Consider the following 26661-nt stretch of genomic DNA (forward strand, 5'->3'; position numbering starts at 1 on the left):
AATTCGACAAAATTTGGCACAAGCCTTTATATTGCCCCAAGGACAAAGGCTATTGAATTTGGTTAGAATCAGCCCATTATTTATCCTAGCCCCCATACAATTGGCCTATTTGAAAATAGTTAAGCTCTCATAAATATCTTAATTATAAACGTATTAAAACCAAATTCAGCACAATTAAGTTTCATATCAAAAGAGAACTCTTTATAATCATATACCCGGTGTAGGGTATCATAAGGTCGGGCTTGTCCGACTATACCATTTTACTTGTTTATTAAAAAGTCTTCTTCGTTGCTTTTCACAACGGATTTTGTTAAATTTTTTTCCAATGAAATATTAAAATCAAATAATTCAAATTTAAAATATTTTTTAACACTTAAGTAGTTAAGATAGAAGGATGAAATTTTAGCATGTGGTATTCAATATTTGGATCTTTAACTCACTATTTTTAAAAAAAATATTATTGGAAATCAAAAAGGATATTCAAGGATAAAAATTTGAAAGAACATTTTTGACATCTGTTGATCCTTGCAGGATAAAATAAAAATAATACAATAGTCTGAGGGTCATAACGTAGTAAGATGATGAATGGCGATCGTCACTATATCTTTGTTTTGTAAGGGCGAAACCCATTTTGCTTATTAAGAGCCTGGATGCTCCGTATGCTCTGCAAGTTGCCGTAACTTGCTTGAAAGGAAAGTAGACAAACACATATTAGTAGGCATTGGAGTGCAGAATGGCAATGGTATAAAATGGAGTCTGAATGAAATGAGAAATTCTACATTATAAATAAAAGAAACGCTTTCTATTGAATTCCATCCAATTGCATGCTTGAAATCTATCAAGCCCCTTTTCATAATAAAATTTTAATTTCACAAAATCTTTTATCAAATTGTTTAGGAGTAGAAATCCCTAATAAAATTTAATTTCTTTCTGTGTATGTTTTAGTAATGTATATGATTTTTTTTTGTTGATATAATATTTTAAATATTATAATAAATTTTAAGTGTAAATTGTCTGCTCAAGCACTTGTATTTTGTTGTTTATGTCACAAGTTATGTGTTGGCAACGTAAATTGTTGTTTGCATTAAATACTCATAAATATGTTGGTTGTTAAACAACTTTTACTTAATAAACGGACTCATTTAATACCCTACATCACTATAAAGGAGAGGGTATTATGTGTTTGTTCTGATGATTTAACGTCCTAAATAGGGTGGCCCTTAATAAACGAAAGTTGGATTTTGACCAGTCTCACCTACCAATTTGGTGAAGATTGGAAAAAAATTCATCCTAAAATTTTTTTAGGTAAATCGGTTAGGGTTAAGAAGTGCCGCAAGCCCTCTGAAGTTTGGAAATGCATTTACAAGTGGAAAAAATGCAATTTTTTCAGTTTTTGTAAAAATGTTGCCATTAAAAAATTACTTCTGCAATTTCATTTAAAAGAATAGAAATGTGTATGTAATTGTCGTTCTAATGAGACATAAAAGACAGAAATTGGTTAGAAAATGTTAAAGTTATTAAAACTTTCCCAGGCCATTAACGTGTCTCAAAAATACATTTTCAAGTTTTTAAAAATTTTGGTTAACAAATTTCAGAATTTTTTGATCATCTCATTTGGGAGTTATTGAGAATATAATAGGAAATAAAAATATGCAAAAATTATGAAAATATCTCCTATAGTTTTTCCGTACCTGCGATTTAAATTTTGCAATTATCGAGAAAAAAACTTAATTTACCCATATTTTTGCGAATGAGCTCTATTTCCCTACTGTAATGCATTTTAAGTAGAACCTATTGAGAATATTATAGTCCAGATAATTATAAATATACTCCGAAAGTTTTACCAAAATTTGAAAACGTTAAACCTTAAATCGTGAAGGTCAAATTTTTCAATATTTGGAATTTCTATTGAAAAGATAGCGAAATGTTATATATTTTTGGGCCGATTTTGATGAAACTTAAGAAAAATATAACATGAAGTTTAGTATTTATAATAACAGCACACAAGTGGAAATTAACCTTTAATGGCACTTGGGATTAAAATGATACTCAAATGACTCCTCAAATAATAATCCAACAAACAGCTTAGGCTAACTAGCGGCTCCGAATCAATTTTTGAATTGAGTCAAGTGGCAATTTGGAGGTTAAATCAATGTGATTGGATAATTAAGGTTTCTTTGCACCAAGAACGATGACTATTGAAATTGATTAGAATCGGTCCATGTTTTCAACTAGTCCCAAGACAAATGTCCTTCCGGAATATTGCTTATAGGCTCTTAATATATCTTAAAAATAAAAATGCAGAGCAGTTTTGTGTGAGGTTAGGATGAAAAATAATTTGACTAAAGTTTGAGCTCGATCGGTTAAAAATTGGCGTGCCTCACGAGGGTTAATGTTCGTGAGAACGAAATTAAGGAAAAAACAGAAAGAAGCTGTCAAGCCCTAGAGAGGAATTCACGAGGCAGTTGAAGTAGAGGTTGGCCAAAGAACACATTTCACTTTCCGGACCTGTGAACTGGCCACTAGATCAAGTGATGTCGTTCCTCAGGTTTTGGTTATGTGATATTAAACGTCTTTGTGGATAAGCCAGCGAGATACTACCTACAGCACACCCTTCCCCACCGGTATAAGAAGGCACCAAAGCCAACAACCCCAAAATAGCGACCGTTCTAAGGATCAATATCACTTTTATTAACATTATTATATCTATATCAGTTGTAGGGTATCATATGGTCGGACGGGCGGCCTAACTCAACAAGTAAGAGAGTAACTTGTTATTAAACAAAATTTTAATTTATTTAGTGGCTCGTGTTTATAAAACATGTGTAGTCAGATTTTTTTTATCAAAAAATACAGGCACATATTTCCCAAAAAAAAAACTTAATTTATAAAGCAACAATATTCCTTTTTTTTTGTACAAATTCAATAATGACTCGTTTTAATGAACAGTTTTCAATTTAATTAGCTTAAAAGTTAATTAAAATGTTCTCCAAGTATCATTATAATTGGCTTTAGTCTAGGATTCATATAACAGCAGACATTTAATGACTTTTAAAAGGCTCTAATGACAATGACAATTTTTGTCTATTTGATACTTCTTTTTGGAGGGGGGTTTGACCATATGTTTGATTATTAAAGACAACATTAAACAAATACACATTAAACACTGGACTAATTAAGAAAACTTGTGTGTTTTTTTGTTTTGGTTTTATTTTAATAAGTGGTCAGTTAATCATGATGATTTTCAGCTTTTTGTATTCCTACTTAACGCAGTCATTTGCAGACCATTCCAACAACACCCCTCCTGCTTTCAGTCTTATAACCACTAACTCAAATTATCCCCAGCACATGGACTGCAAGTAAAAACCAAAATTAAAGTAATTATCAATAAAGGCCCAAAAAGGCACAATGAAATGAAAATTTATTAAGTCTTTGTCCACCAAAAAACCCAAAACAATAAAAAAAGAAGTCATCTAAAATGATTTTTTGGGGTAACTTTGGTTTTGGTAATATGATGGGAACACATTAAAGACACTTTAATGCATTATTTCAAGAAAACTTAAAACCATAAGCAAAAACTTGAAAAAAATATTGAAATAAAACGCCAAGTCCAGTTCTGTTTAGGTCTTGTGTTATTTATTTTCATATACAATTTATAGCGGTAATTATCTGTTAACTTTTTTTTCGACAGATTTCATAAGTTTTCAAAATTTGCAAAAGGAAAAAAAACTCACTTAAAACTTTGTTGTTGTCTTTCAAGGAAACTTCATTAATTTTTTATATTTTTTTTGTTTTAGTTTCTGGTCAAGTTTCCTTAAACGTTCATGCTGCTCTTCTTGACTTTGCTTATACTGTTAATGAGTTTTTGTTTCTTGTTAAACTCGTGATTGTGCGTAAGTTCCTGACGATTCCTTTTTTTGTTGAAAGGAAAAAAAATCAAAATTTTCGTCTTTTTCTTTAGAAGAGCCTAAAATCGTTGTTTAAAATAATATTCAGCGAACTTTCAAGCAGAGGTGTGCTAATTTTGGGCCCGAAGTTGCATAAAAAGACTTACTTTTCTAAAAATTTTCTGTATTGATACATGCACAGAAAAAATTATATTTCAATTCAAATAATTGTCATATATTGAACTGGTTTCAATTATTTCATAATTAAATCAAGTATTCATTTGCTCAAAAACAAAATTTCTTGATATTTTCTATTGAATTTTGAGTTTTGAATTTGATTATTTTGACAATTGAATAGACAATTTCAGTTATTGGTTGAATTTCAAACACAAACATTATTGAATAGATAATTTTCGTAATTGAAACACAAAAAATAACAAAAATGTGTTTTCAATTACGAAAATTATCTATTCAATAATTTTTGTATTTGAAATTCAACCAATAACGAAAATTGTCTATTCAATTGTCAAAATAATCAAATTCAAAACTCAAAATTCAATAGAAAATATCAAGAAATTTTGTTTTTGAGCAAATGAATACTTGATTTAATTATGAAATAATTGAAACCAGTTCAATATGTGACAAATATTTGAATTGAAACTGTTTAAGAAATAGTTTTTTCTGTGTGGTAACAATCTATATATAATAAAGTTTCCCGCAGTCTTTCAAATTGTTAGCTTTTCTGATGATCACAAACTATTGTCCTGAGTTAATATAACCTAAGTAATTTTCGAAAAAGTTTAATAACTTTTGCAAATATAAACCGATTTTACCAAGTAATGTCTCATTTTTGTCTATATATAATTATCTTTAAAACACTGTGCAAAAAAAATAGGTTTCCATAGAAAAAATTAAAATAACTATAGTTGAATTTGAAAAATTTCGAAAAAAATAAAAAAAATGCGAAACTTTTTATAAAAACTTACATAATTTCATGAAATATGTAGACATTTATGAAAGACTAATTCAATGTCTCTTCATGATTGTTTAAAATTTTGAAATCGGCCTAAAAATATGTGAGTTAGAGGTACTATAGTACTATTAATTTTATACAAAAGCTAAAAAAATAAAAAATGTTTTTTAACAGTTCATAATGTTTTTTTTTAATAATTCGATATTTAGATTAAAAATATATATTAAAGATTAAAGTCCCACCTATTCAACAAAAAAAAAATCTTACAAAAATCCTCATCCATTCAAAAGTTACAGATTTTTGATCCGAAAATGACCAAAATTTAGAAAAAACGTACAAATTTGTCAAAGGGGGCCAGGTTTGTGGAACTTCTGAGGAGTAAATAAAGGCTTTTTATACCCCTCACCTTCGTGAGAAGGGTATATATAAGTTTGTCATTCCGTTTGTAATTTCTACATTTTTCATTTCCGACCCTATAAAGTATATAGATAGCGGAGTCGATTAAGCCATGTCCGTCTGTCTGTTAAAATCAATTTTCTGAAGACCCCAGATATCTTTGGGATCCAAATCTTCAATAATTCTGTTAGACATGCTTTCGAGAAGTTTGCTATTTGAAATCAGCAAAATCGGTCCATAAATAACGGAGATATGAGCAAAAAACCGGGGCAACCTCGATTTTTGACCTATTTTTGATCTATATCTGGATTACTAAGTCATTAATATAGACAATATGGATATCTAATGATAGATATTTCAAAGTCCATTGCAACGATCTATATAAGGCTATAGTAAGTTGGACCTACAATGGCTCAAAATCGGGAAAAATATTTTTTAACCCGAATTTTTTTTTCATCAAAAAATTTTTTTGTCATACATTTTTTTTAGAAAAAAAAATTTAAAAACTAAAAAAAAAAAATGTTTAAAAAAAAGTATAATTTGGTGAAGGGTATATAAGATTCGGCACAGCCGAATATAGCTCTCTTACTTGTTATATAAGTATTTGACACTGTTGAAAACATTATGACCTGAGGATTAATATTTTAGTAAAATTAAATTATTTTATAAAATTGTGGGACGTCATTTACCTTAAAAACTAAAAAAATATAATGTGGTGATTTTTCACGAATAAAAATAAAAATTTGACTTAATATAAAATTTTAACAGTTAAAGATATCATAACAAAAAACACTTAGTAAGTATTTAAGAAACATATAGGGTTATACAAATATGGAGCTTTTTCGTGTATCCGTGCTTTGCTTTTTTAGAATTTTTAACTCAAACTGAATTTTTTTCTTGGCCAAGTTTGGATAGGTATGTGGATAGATGTGGATAGATATGTTCGATTAACTGAGCCAAATTTTTCTTTACAAGCTTTTGCATTAAGTTGTCTTTCCAGATCATATAAAAATTCTATATTGTCCCGAAGAAAATTTTTTTTTACAAAAGAAAAAATATATGGGCTTTTTTGGGAAAAAACGTAAAAAATACAGCCCTTTTTACAAGTTCCAACTTTGGATGCGTATAACTTTTTATAGGGAACAGATAACTGTTAGCAAGTTTTTTTTTATTTAGAATTTTATCGTCAATATAGCTAATATTTTAAAAATAAATTTCGACCCTCTGTAGGCCCGCCATATCTAAAAAACCAGAAAAAGATCGAGCAAAATTAAAAAAGATAAATCAATAAACCTGAATATCTCTTCAACTAATAGAAATAACCTACACTTGACCTTCTCATGGCCTATTTATATTTAAAATTTCAGCTCATTCAAATCATAAATGGATTTTTGGTGATTTTTTTAAAAAATTTGAGACCCGAGATGACAAACTTTGGGGGGCTACGCACTGACCCCCATGTAAAATTTCGTAACAATATATCTAAAATAAAATTATTTCCAAAAAAAAAAGTTTCTAAACCACTGTGCGCTGTTTACTGTAACCATTTCAACATTTTGAAATTTTTTTTTAACAATTTACAGTCACAGTAATTATTTATATGATTGTGGTAACCATAATATGATTAACATACGATTCACATGATTGTGTCAATCATATATATGGTTGCAGTAAACAAGTATATGTTTGTGACAACCTGACCATGTGTCAAATTTTTTCAAAATTCCATACAATTTTTGCTACCATTTTTATACCCTTTGTCATTCCATTTATAATTTCTACACTTTTCATCCGTAGCCAAATCCGTCTGTATGTTGAAATCAACTTTCCGTAGCCCCCAAATAAATTACAAACATGAATAATAATACATCAATATATCGGGAATTCTCCCAGATCGGGAAAACCTCAATTTTTGGTCTATTTTTTTATCAATATCTGGATTACTAAGTTATTAATATAGACAATATAGATATTTAATGATAGATATTTCAAAGTACATTGCATTGCTGTATATTAGCTATAGTAAGTTGGACCAACAGTGGGTCAAAATCGGAAAAAATAATTTTTAACCCGAATTTTTTTTTTCACCAACGAAATTTTTTTGTCATTAATTTTTTTCACTAATTAATTTAAAAAAAAATATTTTTTTTAAAAATTAAAAAAAAAATTGGACAAAAATTCCAAAAAAAATAAATTCTAAATTCTCAAAAAATGTTGAAAAACAATTTTTTTTAATTTTGTTTACAAAATTTGTATTTTAAGTATAATTTGGTGAAATAAGATTCGGTATAGCCAAATATAGCTCTCTTACTTGTTGAAATTGTTCAACAATGAAAACGCTTAGTTCTTTCCTATAATCAAACGCTGTCAAACGGTTTTGTTTTTGTTGGCAACATTTTAAAGTTCAAATGAGGGCTAATTAAAATCTTGCGTGAATTTTGGGACACCCTTTATTCTATTCTGATGAGCATTAATTTATTATTAAGCAAAATTTGAATGACATTTTTTTAAATATTTAAGAAGTGTATGAGATATGGTTTTATGTGGGAGGTTACACCTTGTGCCATATTTTTAAAGAATAATTTAAAATTAAACTTGTTCTAATTCAAATATTAATGCAATTCAATATATTGGCGCTCTCTGACACATCTATTATTCTGCACAACCTTCACAAGAACTTCTGGCACAACACAATTTTCTTTTGAATCCATTTTATTTTTTCTTTTCAACTTTTTAATAAAGTGACTTGAAATTTGTATTACGAGTAGTTCTTATATTCAGTTAGCCCTTTGTTCAAACTCTTAACTTAAATTAAGTTTATTTTGCAGACCATGTTCAAGTGGTTTGTCCATGAGATGAGGATGAGGCTACTACACATACTCGTACTCTTGGCCCAGTAAGTAAAAGACACACATGTGATGTGAGGCTGCTGGAATAAAAGTGAATCCTTTAAAAAGCATGTGCTACTGCTGCACAACCAACCAAACGAACAGCTTTATGATGCTGTTGCTTGACTTGTGACTTGTTGTTCGATTTGTTATTGTTAATAATACAAAAAAAAAACAGAAAAAACTTTAGTGTTCCCACGCTTCTTTTAATTTCATTTTCATAACTACTGCCAGAAAATGTGTTCAGCATGTTAAGCTTTAATATTTTTTAAAAAATAAAAAATGCAAGATTATTATTATTTTTTTGGAATTTTGTAAGTAAATTAAAAATAACCTAAAGAGTGAGCGAGTTCTGAAGTGAATGTTTAAGATACGAAATCTTATATATATAAAGGCAAACCATTAGTTTACACTTCTTTTCCTTTTACGTTCCAACTCATATGACTAGATTTTGTCTACAGGTCTTCTTTCTGTTGCTTCATGCTCTGCCATTAGTTGTTCATCCTAGTTTTACGTTAGTGGCTCCTTGTATTTCTTATGTGAATATATTGAAAGCTTTAGGCCTTATTTTTTTATTTAATTTATTTTTGCTTTGACTTTTAACTTTCAATTTTACTACATTTGTTTAGCTCACTGTTTCGTATTGGTGTTTTAAAGATTTTAATTTTGAAAGCAGGGAAATTGGCGCTGAGTTTGGTATTTAATTTTAATTTACTGATTTTAGTTTTGAAGTTGAACTCGGTAGCTTTTTAAGAGCTTCGATTTTTTCATTATTTTTAATTTATTTTTATTTTATGTGGTCTTTGGCGCCATATATATTTAACGATAACCAGATTTAAAGTATTGACATTGAATTAAAATAGTTTATTTTCAAAAATACGTTTTTAACGATATATAATAAATCAATGATCGGCAGTCATAGCCATCAAGGGCCGAAGATGATTGTTTAATTACACGAATGTTCACAAAGTTCATAAAAATCATCATTAAAATAAACAAACATCACTAATTATAGCTGGTCAGAGAAAGAAAGTGACTTTATAATTCAAGTTCCATGTTCTCTGTATGCCGACCACTGATCTAAATATCTTTTGAATATTTTTTGGTACCTTAGCATTTAAATTTGTATCTTTTGGAGGTTTATTATTTCGGCAAATATTTTAATTTTCATGAAATCATTCAAATCTTGTCTACATCATTTCTAAATTTACAAATTTAACAACATTTATACACAAATTATTTTCTAATAAAAACTTTATAATTTGTTTTAAATATTTTTATTTTGACTCTTAATTTCTCCCTCTTCTTAATTAGAATTATAATGACTAGTGTGCCATTATTTAAAATAAACAAACAGCAATTAGCAGCACGAAAATGTCAGACACTGTAAATATAGCAGCAAATATGACATATAACACAAAGAAAAAACTGTCTACACAAAATAATATGAAACATTTGATTTTGACAATTTCTAAAATTCTTTGTAAAATTTAAAAAAAATACGCTAATATGTCAGGAGTCACGCAATCCAATGAACTTAGTATTTCTGCAGAAATTATTTACAAAAAAAAAAACATTCATAAACGTGATGAAATCATTTTCAGTTAATAAAACTAGATTTGTGTAAATTCTCTTTGCGATTGTTAACAGTTTTTATAATTTAACCATTTACACCATCCAACGTTTTATTTGTATAGTTTACCTAAAGCATTTGGGAAAAGATTTCTCTTGCCTAGCTTTTATCTGGCCTAAACAACCAGTGAATAGCGCATAATAATTAGCTTATGTCCCCATATTAAATTTCAGTGAATTTATCAATAATTATATTGAGAATTTAGCACCTTAAAACTAAATCTTTCTAAAAAAATTAATTTTGTATTCCCAAAAATAATTTTTGAAAGGTTGCTTATTAATATTAATAATTTTCCCGTTTTTCTCATGAAGCTAATATTAAAAAAAAATAGTTTTTGATTTGTTTTTGATAGCTTAAGTCTAGGTTTATTCGATATTCGAAACATCAGCATTTTAAAAAAATGCAACATCACCTTATCAGAGACACCCAGTCAAATAAAACCTGTACGATTTATATTGTTTCTATCCCAGCTTTAAATTCTAGATTTGTGTTGACTTTTACAAAAGTTTCATTTTAAAAAACAGCTGAAATGCCCAGAATTTCATATACTTTTTGGCAAATGTCTTCAGGACAAAATCAGCTGGTATGTATTCACTATTGCTGACTTTCGACAAATAGTCCACAGAGATTTTTTTAGATATGTCTGTGAAAAGTTTTTGCTTGATTTTGACTGGTTATCACAATACTTTTCACGGTTAATTTATGAATTGAATTTGACTTCAAATTACCCCATAAAAAGAAATGGTGTTAAATCACACGATCTAGGTGGCCAATTGTGATCACCGAAGGGAGGGAGTAAACGATCAGGAAATGTATTATGTAGTAATTGAATTGCTTCTTGGGCTGTATGATAAGTGACACCATTATGTAGAAAACAAATGTCGTCCACATCAATATCATCAAATTAGACAGTAAGAACTCTGTTCTCATGTTGCGATATCAAGCACAAGTAATAGTCACTACTTGACCAGCTCAATTTCGAAGAATTATAGTTCAAAGATGCCTCTAGTCTAAGATCCGCAACTAACTGGGTTTTCTGAAAGCCAAATGCTTCAATTTGGACGATTATCTAAACCTGAATGACTATGAAATTTTGTTCAAGAAGAATATGTGTCGATCGATCTCTTGTATAATGATCCATTTTTACTAACTGTAAACCATAGAATACATAGAATGGAAGGAGAGAGAAATGTCGATAAACAAAATTAAACACAATTACTCTATTTTCACACAGTTAGAGACAGGGCTTGTTTGAAAATTCTTGGATATGCGAACACAGAAATGATCCGCAGTTCATATCCCACCATCAGGAGTGATTTCATTCATATCACATGTTGGACTCTTAGTTTTGTGAAATTATAGTGAAATGAAGGTTCGCACGAGCATTCAGTTCATAATCATTTGGCTGTCAAAAATATGTCTACTTTATAGATAATTAGTTATTTGGCAATCGTTCAAAGGAGTTTGTGTCGATTTGTACACAGAATTATTAAAAATGTTGGGTTGCTCGAAAAGGGATCATTAAGATCGTGTCATGGATTTCCCAGATACGAGATCCAAGTCCATGAGATCAATAAGTCCATGACATTTTCAATTTCCCGCAACACTGCTCCCATCAACAAGCATCAATCAGTTGACAGTTGTCAAAATTTTAACAAGCTGAGTCAATTAATTTGTGTTTGACAGACAGGAGAAAATGGAAAAAAGTGAATTTCTTACGAAAAAAAACCATCATTCAAACCAAGGCTAAGCTTGATAAGTGCTGTGGGAACTCTGCACCATCACATTGAATGGTAAAAAAGTGGAGTTATCTACACCCTAAACAATTGAAAAATTCAAGACATGTGTTGGCCGATCAGAGATTGAAAGTACGAGAGATTGTGCAAGCCATGAGCATCTCACATCGCTCAATGGTTTATATTTTCACTTGGGTATGAGAATCCTTTCGGCCAGATGGGTTCCGCGTATACTCACAACCGACCACAAATGCAATCGTGTGACAACTTCGCAGGAGTGTTTGGCGTTGTTCAACTGCAATGTGGACGAGATTTTGGGCCGTTTCGTAACCGTGAACGAAACGTGGATCCACCACAAAACACTAGAGACCAAATAGCAGTCAAAACAGTGGTTTTCTCGGGGTGGATCGGCGCCAAAGAAGGCCAAGGTGGATTTATCAGTCAATAAAACCATGGCGACCGTTTTTGGAATGCACGCAGTGTAATCCTCATTGACTACCTTCAAAATGGTAAAACAATCAATGGCGAATATTATGCCCAATAAGTTGGCATATTTAATGAGGATTTGAAAAAAAAATGTTGAATGAAACAACTTCAAAGAAGTTTAAAATTGTGAAAGTAAGGCACGTTTTGCCTGTCCGGAAATCTTGGCAACCGAAAACGAGAAAATCCGAAAGAATGTGCAGTCAAATAAAATTGAAAACTAAAACCCGATCTGGCAGTGATACGAAGATTAAGAAGCTACCTAAAGCTGTGACCATCCAGAAATGCTTTAAATATTCCCAAAATTTCAAAATCATTAATGTTAAGGACTCAATATTTTGTGAAAGTGTCATATTACAGATGAACGTCAATTTATTGTTCTTGAGCCAAAGTTTGGTTCAGTCATGGTCTTGAGATGTATGGTTGCAAATGGAGTAGATAAACTTAGATTCATCGATTGTAGTATGGATAAGGCATTGTACATAGCTATTTTGAAAGGATACATATGCCAAGCGCTCATATATTATATGAAGAAAAGTTCTCCATATACTTATGTATTTGTCCAGGATAACTTCAAATACAATCTAAACAGCTTCCAATATCCCCAGACCTAAATGTCGTGGAAAATTCATGGAACAATTTAAAACGTGGTCTTAAATAATGTCAAACTTCATCAATTCAAGCTCTAAAAGAAGCATTCTTCAAAGATTGTAAAGGAATTGCTTCTCTGTAACACAACGCAAACATAAAATTTTGTAAATTGAGCGAATTCACTTAATTGTGAATAAATTCGAAAAAAATCCATCGATTTTTACGACCGATATCTCATTTTGTTTCTGTTACAAGTGGCTTTGCGATAAAGCAATAAATCTGAACGATTTCTGCCGTTTGCGATTTTTCATGATTTTTTATAACAAAAAAATTAACTATTTTCATGTAAAAAATATATTTTTGGCTTCAATTTGTTATTATAACTCCGAAACTAATGAGCCGATTGAAACGCTATATATATAGTATATGTGAAAATTTGTGCATAGCATGTAGAAAATGTTTTGAAATTCAATCAATCGAAAGAAGAACATTAACTACTCTATTTTATATATATCAAACAAAAAAGTTACATTTTGTAAAAATGAGCGAATTCACTTAATTGTGAATAAATTCAAAAACAATCCATCGATTTTTATGATCGATATCTCATTTTGTTTCTATTACATTTGGCTTTGTGATAAGCAATAAAACTGAACAATTTCTGCTGTTTTCGATTTTTCATGATTTTAAAAAAAAAAAAATGCAATTTCACATAAAAAATTTCTTTGCTTCAATTTGTTATTATAACTCCGAAACTACTGATCCGATTGAGACACAATATACATATATGCGAAAATTTTGACATATCATGGGGAAAATGTTTTAAAAATTTAATCAAACGAAAGAAGACCATTAATTACTCAATTTAAATTTATCAAGCACAAAACTAAAATTTTGTGAAAATGAGCGATTCACTTAATTGTGAATAGATTCGAAAAGCACGAATCGATTTTTATGATCGATATCGCATTTTGTTGCTATTACATATGGCTTTGTGATAAAGCAATACACGATTTCTTTTCGATTTTTCATGATTTTTTAAAACAAAAAATTGTCTATTTTTATTTAAGAAATATATTTTCCGCTTCAATTTGTTATTATAACTCCGGAACGGATTCAATTATACTAAGTTTATGTTAATTATGTATAACGGACTAACAGTTTTTGAGATATCATTAGTTATGTGGAGAAACGTCTAAAAAAATTCACAATTTTTATTAAAATTTTTTTTAAAATAACCTCTAAATAGAATTTAAAATTTGGACCAGATTTATACTACTGGAACCACAATACATCAAAATTATGTAGTGGTTAAATAAGTCTCTAAAATGTTTTCTATTTTATTGCCCTGTGTTATTTATCACTATAAATCAAACCAAATAAGTAATAAAACTGCATTAACATATTTCCAAAAATATTTACACAGAAAAAATTATATTTCAATTCAAACATTTATCCACAAAAAATAACAAAAATTTTTTTTCAATTACGAAAATTATCTATTCAATAATTTAAAATCCAACCAATAACGAATATTGTATATTCAATTGTCAAAATTATCAAATTCAAAACTCAAAATTCAATAGAAAATATCAGAAAATTTTGTTTTTGAGCACATGAATAATTGAAACCAGTTCAATATGTGACAAATATTTGAATTGCAACGGCTTAAGAAATAGTTTTTTCTGTGTATGTGACAAACATTTGTATTGAAACGGTTTAAGAAATAGTTTTTACTGTGTAAAATTATGGATTTTAGAATGTTTCTTGTGTCTCCTAAAAAAAATGTGAAATGGGACTTAGCACTTTTGCACACTAAGCTAAAAATATGTTTATGTAGAGCAAACTATGTACTTCCATATGCAAAATGTACTTTTTTATTAGCTAAACTTTTAGCTGAAACTCCAAAAATGAACGATATATATTCTGTATTATAATTATTTACACATGTTTGTATGTAGTATTTAAAACTCCATGTTGGGAATCCTGCTGTGATAATATTTAGTTTTGATAATAAACCCTAAACTAACGTTTAATGGTTTTTCTGTTACAAATTTGTTCATATTAATTGTTTCCTATGCCACTGATGCCGCGAGAGGGAATAAAAAAATATACACAAATAAGGATAATCGACAGGCACAGGGTCAAAGGTGTTTAAAGCCGCTGGACGGCATGAATAGGAAAAAAATTCTAAAAATAAATGAATGAAACAATGATGCTCACTTTTTGGGCAAGGGATTTTATTTTTTGCTCCTAAGTTTGGTTGCATTTCATCAAATTAATGATGCTGTTAAAAAGACGTATAAATGGCACCACCAGCACCACATTAATAACAATAGCAACAACAACATTAACAGCAACAATAGTAATAATAAAATAAATTAGAGTATAAAATCAAGGTTACTTAAGGGGTGTTATAAGCGAGAGACCGAGATGTGAACAGCATCTCAGCACTTTTGCCTGCCTGGTTGGCTGATCATCAGCAGCAAACAGGCAGCATATACAGCATCATGCCAATGAAGTCTAGTGGTGAATGGATGATGGCTGGATGGTTTGGATGGATACATTGTGTATACAAAGTGCAGTTATTGGTAATTATCACCGCAGGCTATAAATGTGTTTGTGTTTTCTTGTGTTGCTTGCTCATCCCAGATCGCTAAAGTAGTCCTCAGTCGTTGTTGTAAAACTACTTATAATCTCCATAAAAGATTAAAAATGTGTTTTTGCACTTTTTTTTTGGTTGAAAACAAACTCACATATTTTGCACTCTATGTTTACTTAAGCTTAGTGGAAAAAGTAGAAAATCTCCAGTTTAACAAAACCATGAGGATTTATAGTAAAACACTCATACTCAACAATACTCAGCTGATGTACAACAATAGATGAGCTAGAGTTTAGTGTATCAAGTATTTGGCTCATGCGCTATGTACTCGACTTTGCCTTAGTTTTTCAACATTCTTATCATTGTTAAAGTACTTGAGTCTTTCATTGTTTATAGTTATTTGTTTTCAACGCTAAAATAAACAAATCTACATATTTCACTTTTAAAATATTCCACAAACTCATGTTTTTATATTTATGTTTATGCTAAAATCTATGCTAATCTTTGACAATGTCTTAGAATTGTGACAAGGATTTAGCTAAACATTTGGAACAGGATTTCTAAAATGCTGTGTACTTGTAAACTCTCCAGATTACACGGATCGTGAGTAAGCTGTTTACTAAAAACAAGGCCAAAAAGTAAACAAACTTTTTTTTGTTTTTATCTAGAATTCAAGTGGTTTTCATTGTTAGGACATTCTGTGTAATTGTTGTGGATAAAAGAAGGCATTGTTGTTTGGTAGTGATTATTTGGTGGCAAAACAAAACGATAATACATGTTTTAAAGAATGGTAGTGGAAAAATTACTACTCATCATTAGTTTTTATGTCAAGTTGTTTGCAAAATATTTAGGGATTTATTCATAACGAATAAAGAAATGCTAAGAAATCTCTATGCTATACATTTTCAAGCCGAATGGAAATATGTTGTTATGAAACCTGTTTTCGATATATCCTAGATTTAAAAACCCTAGCTTCAATAAGTTCTGGTAACTAAAAAGTAAGACCAGGACAATACAAATGTTTACAGTTCTTAATTCATGAAACAATATTTCATTTCGGAAAGAAAGAAATAAAATTGTAACATTTTACTCAATTCAGTACGATCTTTGATAAGCTCTCTTAAAGTGAGTGTAAAAGGATCTTCAATATTTTTCGGTGAAACAATGCAACTCTATTTTTGAAGTAAGAATTTGTATGGCCTACTACGTCATAATGGAAAGTCCATCACCCACCTTAAGGAATACCAATCGACAGAACCACTTTCTGAGTCGACTAAATGATATCCGTCCTTCCGTCTGGCAGTCCATACAAAACTTGTGCGCAAAATACAAGTCGCAATCTTGAAGATATTTCAGTCAAATTTGGCACATACATATTGGCCCAAGGAAGCCTATTGAAATGGCTGTTTAAGTAAAATTGTGATTTTTTTTTTAGACGTTTCTCCACTTGGAAGATTTGAGATTTACATAGCCTTTAATCCGTTTATATATTGCGTTTCAATCGGCCCAGTATTTTCGGAGTTATAATAACAATTTGAATCAAAAAATATATTTTTACGTGAAAGTAACAATTTTTTTTGTTTTAAAAAAATCATGAAAAATTGAACACGGTGGAAATTGTTCAGCTTTATTGCTTTATCACAAAGCCACATATAATAGCATCAAAATGAGATATAGATTATAAAAATCGATGGACTCTTTCCAAATTTATTCAGAATTAAGTGAATTCGCTCATTTTCACAAAATTTTTGTGTTTTGTTTGATTTACATAAAATTGAGTAGTTAATGTTTTTTTTCGAAGGATTGAATTCTGAAAATATTTTCCATTCAAATTTTCACAAATATATTGCGTTTCAATCGGCTCAGTAGTTTTCAAGTTATAATAACAATTTGAATCAAAAAATATATTTTTTACGTGAAAATATCAATTTTTTTTTGTTTTAAAAAAATCATGAAAAATCGAAAAGGGTGGAAATTGTTCAGCTTTATTACTTTATCGCAAAGCCACGTATAATAGCAACAAAATGAGATATCGGTCATAAAAATCGCTTGATTCTTTTCGAATTTATTCACAATTAAGTGAATTCGTTCATTTTTACAAAATTTTAGTTTTGTTTGATATACATACATAAAACTGAGTAGTTAATGTTCTTGTTTCGAAGGATTGAATTTTTAAAACGTTTCCACCATGCTATGTACAAATTTTCATATATAAATAGCATTTCAATCGGCTCAGTAGTTTCAGAGTTATAATAACAAATTGAAAAAAAAAAATATATTTTTTACATGAAAATAATTTTTTTTTGTTTTAAAAAAATCATGAAAAATCGAAAGCGATAGAAATTGTTCAGATTTATTGCTTTATTGTAAATCCACATATAATAGCAACAAAATGAGATATCAATCATAAAAATCCGTAGATTCTTTTCGAATTTATTTACAATTAAGTGAATTTGCTCATTTTCACAAAATGTTTATCTTTTGTTTGATTTACATAAAATTGATTAGTTAATGTTTTTTTTTCGAAGGTTTGAATTTTGAAAATATTTTCCCCATGCTATGTACAAATTTTCACATATTTATTGCATGTCAATCGGTTCAGTAGTTTTCGAGTTATAATAACAATTGAAGCAAAAAATATATTTTTTACTTGAAAATAGAAAAAAATTTGTTTTAAAAAAATCATGAAAAATCGAAAATGGCAGAATTTGTTCAGATTTATTGCTTTATCGCAAACCCACATATAATAACAATAAAATGAGATATCGATCATAAAAATCGATTGATTCTTTTCGCATTTATTCACAATTAAGTGAATTCGCTCATTTTCACAAAATGTTTATCTTTTGTTTGATTTACATAAAATTGATTAGTTAATGTTTTTTTCGAAGGTTCGAATTTTGAAAATATTTTCCCCATGTAAAAATTTTCACATATATATTGCATGTCAATCGGTTCAGTAGTTTTCGAGTTATAATAACAAATTGAAGCAAAAAATATATTTTTTACTTGAAAATAGAAAAAATTTTGTTTTCAAAAAATCATGAAAAATCGAAAATGGCAAAAATTGTTCAGGTTTATTGCTTTATCGCAAACCCACATATAATAGCAACACAATGAGATATGGATAATAAAAATCAATTGATTCTTTTCGCATTTATTCACAATTAAGTGAATTCGCTCATTTTCACAAAATTTTTGTGTTTTGTTTGATATACATAAAATTGAGTAGTTAATGTTCTTCTTTCGATTGATTGAATTTTGAAAACATTTTCCCCATGCTATTTGCAAACTTTCACATATATATTGCGTTTCAATCGGCTCAGTATTTTCGGAGTTTTAATAACAAATTGAAGCAAAAAATATATTTTTACTTGAAAATAGCAAATTTTTTTTGTTTAAAAAAACTCATGAAAAATCGAAAACGGCAGAAATTGTTCAGATTTATTGCTTTATCACAAAGCCACATATTATTGGAACAAAATGAGATATCGATCATAAAATTCGATGGATTCTTTTCGAATTAATTCACAATTAAGCGTATTCGCTCATTTTCACAATTATGCTTACAAGCGTTTACTTTGAGTGGAAATTTTACATGTGTTTTGTTATTGTAACAATTTCTAGCGTTTTTGATTTTACACGTCAAATTTTCGGACCAACTGTTTAGAAATGCCAGATTTATTTCCAAAAAATTTTGGGACGAAGTAGTTACTAAAAACTTCGGTGGTAATCAAATCAGAAGAAAATTTAGTTTCTAGTTTCAATTTATTTTACGTTTTTTTTTGTTGGCACACTTTTTATTTTGTGCAAAAATTTTATCAGGATTGCTGCATGATTAACATATGACTGCTCAAACAGTATTCCGGGGGGACATTTGTATGCGGGCTAGGTGAAATCATGGACCGAAATTGCCCATTTTCAATACCAAACAATATTTAGTATTTGTAGTAAATTTCAGTCAGCTAGCTACTTTCGTTTGGGCCTTATCGTGTTTTCAACAGACTGACAGATGGACGGACATAGCTAGTTCGCCTTACAGTCTTAAGAGGACTCAGAATATTATATATATTTTCATTCCAAAAATATCATAACATTCGCCATCATTTGAAGAAAAGAATTGCCACCTCAGAATTGAGTATGTAGATTATTAGCCAGTCATTATTGAACTACTTCCTCGTAATACAGGAGTTGTTAAGTACTGGCAGTTTCTTTTTTCTTTTAAAAACATGTTAAAGCCTATTTCAAAAACTCACATAAATAGGTTTCAGTTTAGTAAATAAAGGTTTTTAATTACCTCCCTAAAACCAAAAAAAACACTCTTTACTATTCTATATTGTGTATATATGTATAAGTAATATCGATATAAGGAAAGTTTTCCTATAATTGTTTATATTAAAAGTTTTTGTGTTGTGTTTTTGTTGATTATAAATAAGTACTTTATTAAGTGTTTGCCATAACTTTTCCATCATATTGCACCCTATAACACATTTGCAAACACTTTTACAACTATAAACACTTGATTTTTACATACGTATCCCCATAGTTTCTTCGATATTACTGCATGAGTATTTTTCAAACCATTCTCCACGATTTAAAACAATTCCAAGTAATTTAAACGATTACTCAAGTTAACCAGTTTAAATACTAAGTTCTTTTTATTTTTTTTGGTTTTTGTAGTCCTAACACTGCCGCTGCCTCCACCATATCTTGGTGCAGTGGTAAATAACTGGGGCTAAAATGTGTTTATGCCGTTAAAAACTTCAAACTAGAAATTTTAACACGCACAGGCTTTATAAAATAAACCTTTTTTTATTTGCAAAAATATACATATATGTAACTATATATGTAGATAGATATTATTTAAATACCGCCATATTAAACCACCAGACTAATATTTGTATTTTATCTGTAGAGTTGGTTGTTGTCTATTTTAAAAACCATAAAGGAAAGGTAGGTATAGGTTGTGGTTAAATTTGTGCAATTTAATTGAAACTGGCGAGTACTTAATTGTAATAGGTGAACGAATGAATGAATATAAATGAATGAATGAGCGAGTGAGTGAACGTTGCAAGTACAAGTTTAATTGTTTGAATTGCTGTTTGTTTGCTTTAAATAATGTTGAATGCTTTCGTTTTAATTTTTAACCTGTTTGTGGACGAGTCTATCGTTCGTTCATACGTTCGTCCGTCTGTTCCTCCGTTTGTCTCTATTTCTGTCTGTTTTGCTAGTATCTATAGTAGACCACATTTGTTTTAATTACTTGACTATTAATTTAAAGTTTAACTGCAATTTACTTTACCTTTCTACACCAAACAATTTAATTATGATTGTTTTCCATAGAGAAATTTGAATTTTGTTTTTTTTTATTTGCATGTTGTGTATGTAGTTTTATTTAAATTATTTACTATATTTTTTTGCATTTACACTACAACAAGCCCATACACGATTTTTATTACTTTTAACTTTTTGAATTTTATACGTTATTGATTATTTTAGATTACTTTCGATATGGCTTGGTTAATATTAATAATTAATCTTATGATGATGATTAATAAACAGGTTTTTCTTAATATTAATTTAGCATTCCGAATTTCAATTTGTATATTCTCAATATTAATTAGGATTTCTTAATTTCAAGGTACTTTTTTTCTCTATTAACTTGCGTTTCTGAATTACAATTTATATTTTTATACCCACCATCGAAATAGATGGGGGTATATTAATTTTGTCATTCCGTTTGTAACACATCGAAATATTCATCGCAGACCGACAAAAGTATATATATTCTTGGTACTAATGAAATTTTAAGACGATCTAGCTACGTCCGTCGGTCTGTCTGTTGAAAATAAGATAGGGTCCAAGCGAAAGAAGCTAGCTGGCTGAAATTTTAGACAAATACTATCTATTGATACGGTTTGTTTGGTATTGAAAATGATCAATATCGGTTCATGATTTCACCTAGACCCCATACAAATGTCCCCCCGGAATACTGTTCATCATAAATAATATTAATAATTGCCTAATTTTTGTGTTTTATAAGCTCATTATTATTAAGAGACATTTCAGATAATACAAATCTAATATCGTACTCAGAGTCAATACGTGATCGATTCATTATTTTGATTGATAAAGGTCCACGAAAAAGTGATACCCAATCTTTATAACGCAAGACCGGGTTGATGCAATAAATGCAAAAAATTTAAAATTTTTTAAAGGGGGCACGGTTTGTGGAGCTTCTGAGGAGTAAATATAAGCTTTTTATATAAGTATTTGATATTGCTGAAAACTGTAGGACTTGAAGATTAATATTTTAGTGAAATGAAATAATTTTATATTTTTTTCGGGCGTCATTCCATAAAAAAATATAAAATTTAAACGGTAACAAAATTTGGAACTAATATAGATCGAAATGTTAATTTAATAGCATTACAATTGTTGCTATTCTTTGTCTTCAAGTATCAAAATTCCCAAAACGGGGAAAATTTTTTCCAAAAAAAAATTTCTTTTTAGGAAAATTTCCCACTTTGACGTTATTTACAGTGTGATAGAAAAAAAGATTTGCATATTTTTAAACAAGATATAGGGCTATACAAATATGGAGCTTTTTCGAGAATCGGTGCTTTGTGTTTTTAGATTTTTTTTACTCAAAATTAATTTTTTTTATAAAAATTGTTCAATATAGGGCTGGGGGGACAATGTCCGCTTAAAATTTTACTTTACACGCTTTTGTTTTTCAGATCATATACAAATTGTATATAGTCCCGAAGAAACTTTTTTTTGCAAAAAAAACTTTAAATTTGAAGCATGTAAAAAGATGTTTCAAATTTAGATGCGTGTAACTTTTTATAGGGACGAGATAAATTTTATCAAGTTAGTTTTATTTTCTTTAGAATTTTATCGAAAATATATGTGATATTTTAAAAAACTGTTTTCACCATCCGTAGGTAAAATTTCCAGCAAAATTTAAAAAAAAAATTAAACCTAAATATCTTTTGAACTAAAAGATTCGGCTCATAAATAGCTTTCTGGTGATTTTTTAGAAAACGTGAGACTTTGAGGGGCCGAGTAAATAATATAGCACAACATAGAAGTGTTGACTTGATCATACTATTTTAACAAAAAATATTAGTTTTAGCATCAAAACATTGTAAATGACGAACATTTTTAAGGTCCATAGCGATCTATATGTGCTATTGGAGTGCCTATTTACGTTCAAATTGCATTGTTGTGTTCACAAGAGCTGCTCTGCATTACCATATCTTCAACTTTGCTAAATATTGTTAGTAAAAAATTAGGAGTCCCTGTAAGTTATTCTAAAAAAGTAAAAAAAAAATTCTTTCTATATTTTTTTCCAAACAAGTCCACAAAATAGCTATTTTTAGCAAAAATTTAAACAAAATTTGTTTGGTATTATTGCTATATATATATAAGCGGTATCACCAAGTCTGAATTAGCTGCAGGCCATAAACTGATGACATCTTTTTTTGAGGACCCACTGATTTTCAGAAACTTTGGAGGCCCATACAAAATTGGTGAATCAAAATTTTGGTGAAAAAAAAATTTAATGGAAGAAAATTTGCGAAGAAAATTTTGATAAAATTTCATAATGAAAAGTACATACTCATTTGATACTTTCAAACAATTTCCATTATTTTATGTATCAAGACTAATTTTCGAATTCCTATAGACTCAAAATGAATTTCTTCTATACCCGCAGAGAAAAAATATAGTTGTGCATGTTTACCGTAACCATTTCAAAATTTTTACAAGTTTTTTAACATTATTACAGTCACAGTAACTAAGGATATGATTGTAGTAACCATAATATGGTTAATTCTGTGTACTTTGAGTGTAAATTTTTTTATTGTAACAAAAACAAAACACATGTAAAATTTACACTCAAAGTACACGCTTCTAAGCACATAAAATTTTGTGAAAATGAGCGAATTCAATTAATTGTAAATAAATTCGAAAAGCAACCATAGATTTTTACGGTCGATATCTCATTTTGTTCCTATTATATGTGGCTTTGCGATAAAGCAATAAATTTTAACGATTTCTGCAGTTTTCGATTTTTCATGATTTTTTTTAAAACCAAAAAAATTACTATTTTCACGTAAAAACTATATTTTTTGCTTCAATTTGTTGTTATCCCTCCGCACAATGGTTGAAGAGTGGCCGAAATGCATTTTTTTCATGTTCGCCGATTTGGATAAATTTTTGGTAATTTGTTGTCAGATATCAGAATATTATGATTCCGTAATATTAGGCAGATATATTTATTATTTGTTTGACAGACACGATCGAAGTTCATATATGTTCGCTTGTTTAAAATGGCATGCAAATTTACTGTATATTCAATCTTTTGGTACAATCACAGTAAACTTATCATTTGACTTTGTTGTATATTTTCGTAAATGAAAATTGCCATAGATGAGATTTGCATTAAAAAAAGTTGGAAAAAGTGCAATATACAAAATTTCGTAGAACAAAATATAAACAACATCAAAATTTCAATGTTCATCAACTTCAGTGGACTGCATATTTTTAGCGCTGTGGAGCGCTGTTTAACGAAAGATGTCAAATTAAAGCTTGAAGTCTCAGCTAAAAGCTAAAAAAAAATCAGCTGCTCCTACCTGCTCCTTTCTAAAAAAAACAGTAAAAACTATAAAGTGATATAGTGATAAAGTAACAAAACATGAATTTTCGTTCATGCATGTTGTTGTTGCCATAATTCTTTAGTAGTAGGAAGGAGAAATTTATTTATTATTTAAAAAAACGCCGCTTTTTAATTTGGTCAACTATAGATTACATCATTCTCGAAGAATTGGACGTGTAGCCACTAATGAAGACATAATGCATAATCTTTTATTGGCTTCAGACCCATTTATAAATAGATTTCGCTCAAAGGAGCAAATAAAAAAATTGGAGTACGATAATGATGTTAAAACAATATTAAAAGACTATACATAATTACTTATTCATGTTTTTTCTATGGGAGATGGGCGTAAAAGTGGGCGGATCAGGTATATATTTTCAGGAGCCCATTCTACAATTATAATATTTACTTTTTGAGAAAATTGAGTTGATGAATTAAAAATCAAAGGAGTTATGAAACTTTTTCAATACAAGTTGTATGGGAAGTGGGCGTAAAAGTGGGCGGATATTTTTCAAATTTCACACAAATGATTCAGAGTGTTTAAAAAAGCTATGTACCAAAAATCAATTCCGTAGGTCAAAATGTAATTTTCACTTTGTATGGGAGGTGGGCGTAAAAGTGAGCGGATCATTTTGATTTTTCAATTTTTTTTTGATTCAAACAAAAAATGCATATGTGCCAAATTTCATTGTCCTTGGACAACTTCTTCTATTTTTAGCCGCTCGTTGTATGAACTTCAACCAATGTGCTCCGTAACTACTGCGCCGATTGAAACGCAATTTATATGTGAAAATTTATACATAGCACGGGGAAAATGTTTTCTAAATTCAATCAATCGAAAGAAGAATATTAACTACTCAATTTTACGTATATCAAAAAGAAAAATTATGTGAAAATGAGCGAATTCACTTAATTGTGTATAAATTTGAAAACAATCTATCGATTTTAATGATCGATATCTCATTTTGTATATATGTGGCTTTGCGATAAATCAATAACTCTTAACAATTTCTGCAGTTTTTGCTATTAGCTATTTTCACATTAAAATATAATTTTTGCTTCAATTTGTTATAATAACTGCGAAACTTCTGAGCCGATTAAAACGCATCATATAAACGGATTACAGGTTATGTGAATATGAACTTTTCTAAACCTAGTTCAGTAATATAGGACTAACCCCTTTTGAGTTATCATAAATTATGTGGAAAAACATCTAAAAAAAATTCACAATTTTAGGAAAAAAAATCTATCCATAGAATTAAAAAATTTTACCATTTTTGTACTTTGATAATCATGGTTCAAAATCTATATAGTGGTTAGTGAAGCCTTTTTTTGCTGTTGACCTGGGTTATCAGCTGATCGATCTACTTCCACTTCACCTTGCAATGATTAAAACTGAAATTTCTTGTTAAACAGTGTTATGAACATTGTACATTGGAAGCAAATCAAAACCAGACAACTCGCAAAAATTTATATTGTATAAATTATAATAAACATTTATAAATAATGAACTTGATCATAAAATCTCAAAAAACAAATATTTACCTTAACAACATGCATGTTTTATATCTTATAAAATAATTAATACCTAAATGTAAACAAAAAAAAAAACTTTTTAACAACAATCTAATTTAAACATTTAAAATATTTTGTCAAAACAAATATATTTTCATGTTAAATATCGTATAATTTTTATATGTTTTGCTAGTAATTTTACAAGGGACAAAAAAAATGATTATCAATAATTTTAAAATGACATGATGTTTGCAGCTGGAACAAAAAAATTAGTAAAATAAACAAACATGCAATTTTGTTTTGTTTTTTTGTTTTTAAATAAACGCAATAATTGCGATGTGATGAATGTATAAAGATTAGATTTAATTTAAAACTACTACTTTTAATAACAAAAAAACTCACTCTAACTCTATACAGAGCTAAATTTAAAAAAAAGATTTTTAACTCTATGAAAGCAAGAAAGATAGTATGTTGTTGTTAGTGTTGTTTTGAAATCATTAAAAATAAATCACTACACTTTTAATTTCACTCCTCTAAATGAATGAACAAACGAACGAATGAAGAAATATACAGAAATTAAAGTTAAATATAGAGTTGGTAACAACACTTACAAATATCCAATTCAATTAACAACCAGAACAACCACAACAACGTTACCACAATTTAAATCAATAGTTTAAAAAAAAGGAAAAAAAAGCTTTATGAAAACAAGATAGATAGATATTTAGAACGCCCAGTATTAAAGAAGGTATCAAAACTGGCAGTCAGACAGACAGACATACATTTAAACAATTTAAACTATTCATTAATCTTAACCATATTAGAATCATCAACGTCATAGTCTGGCTTTTTCATCTACTCATCATTATCATCGTCATTATTTCCATACTCATCATCATCCTTTTTACGATAGTACTTGTACTGCGAACATTATGATGTGTCGGTTAAACCACAAACCACAGAAGATGTGGAAAACTCAACTTACTGCATGATTCTTTCTGTCTTTGGCCAGACAGTGTCAGGCGCCCATGTTGCAGGCATTTTCATATTTGTATGTTAAACGCATTCCATCAATTTTCCACAACACAATTTTTTATTTTAATTTTTTTACTCTTTTCATTTCATCATTGATTTAAAGACGATTTTATTATCTTTATGATCGTTTTGTATGATTTTTTTTTTGTTTCGTTCATAAACATGAATTATGTTTTGTTTTTCTTTATCGAAGATATCTCGGTTTATTTTGTTACGCTGTACTGCACAAATCATAAAAAAATTAAATAAACGACGTAAAT

The 26661-nt window shown here is 29.0% G+C and overlaps 1 protein-coding gene across 2 annotated transcripts in view; it reads right to left on the reverse strand.

Annotated features, from left to right (window-relative positions):
• The window catches only part of Sp1, a 97341-nt gene that overhangs the window by 15847 nt on the left and 54833 nt on the right, over window positions 1-26661 (reverse strand). The gene's annotated exons all lie outside the window — the stretch shown is intronic.

Source organism: Calliphora vicina, chromosome 4 (genome assembly GCF_958450345.1).
Source record: "Calliphora vicina chromosome 4, idCalVici1.1, whole genome shotgun sequence".
Taxonomy (NCBI): Eukaryota; Metazoa; Arthropoda; class Insecta; order Diptera; family Calliphoridae; genus Calliphora; species Calliphora vicina.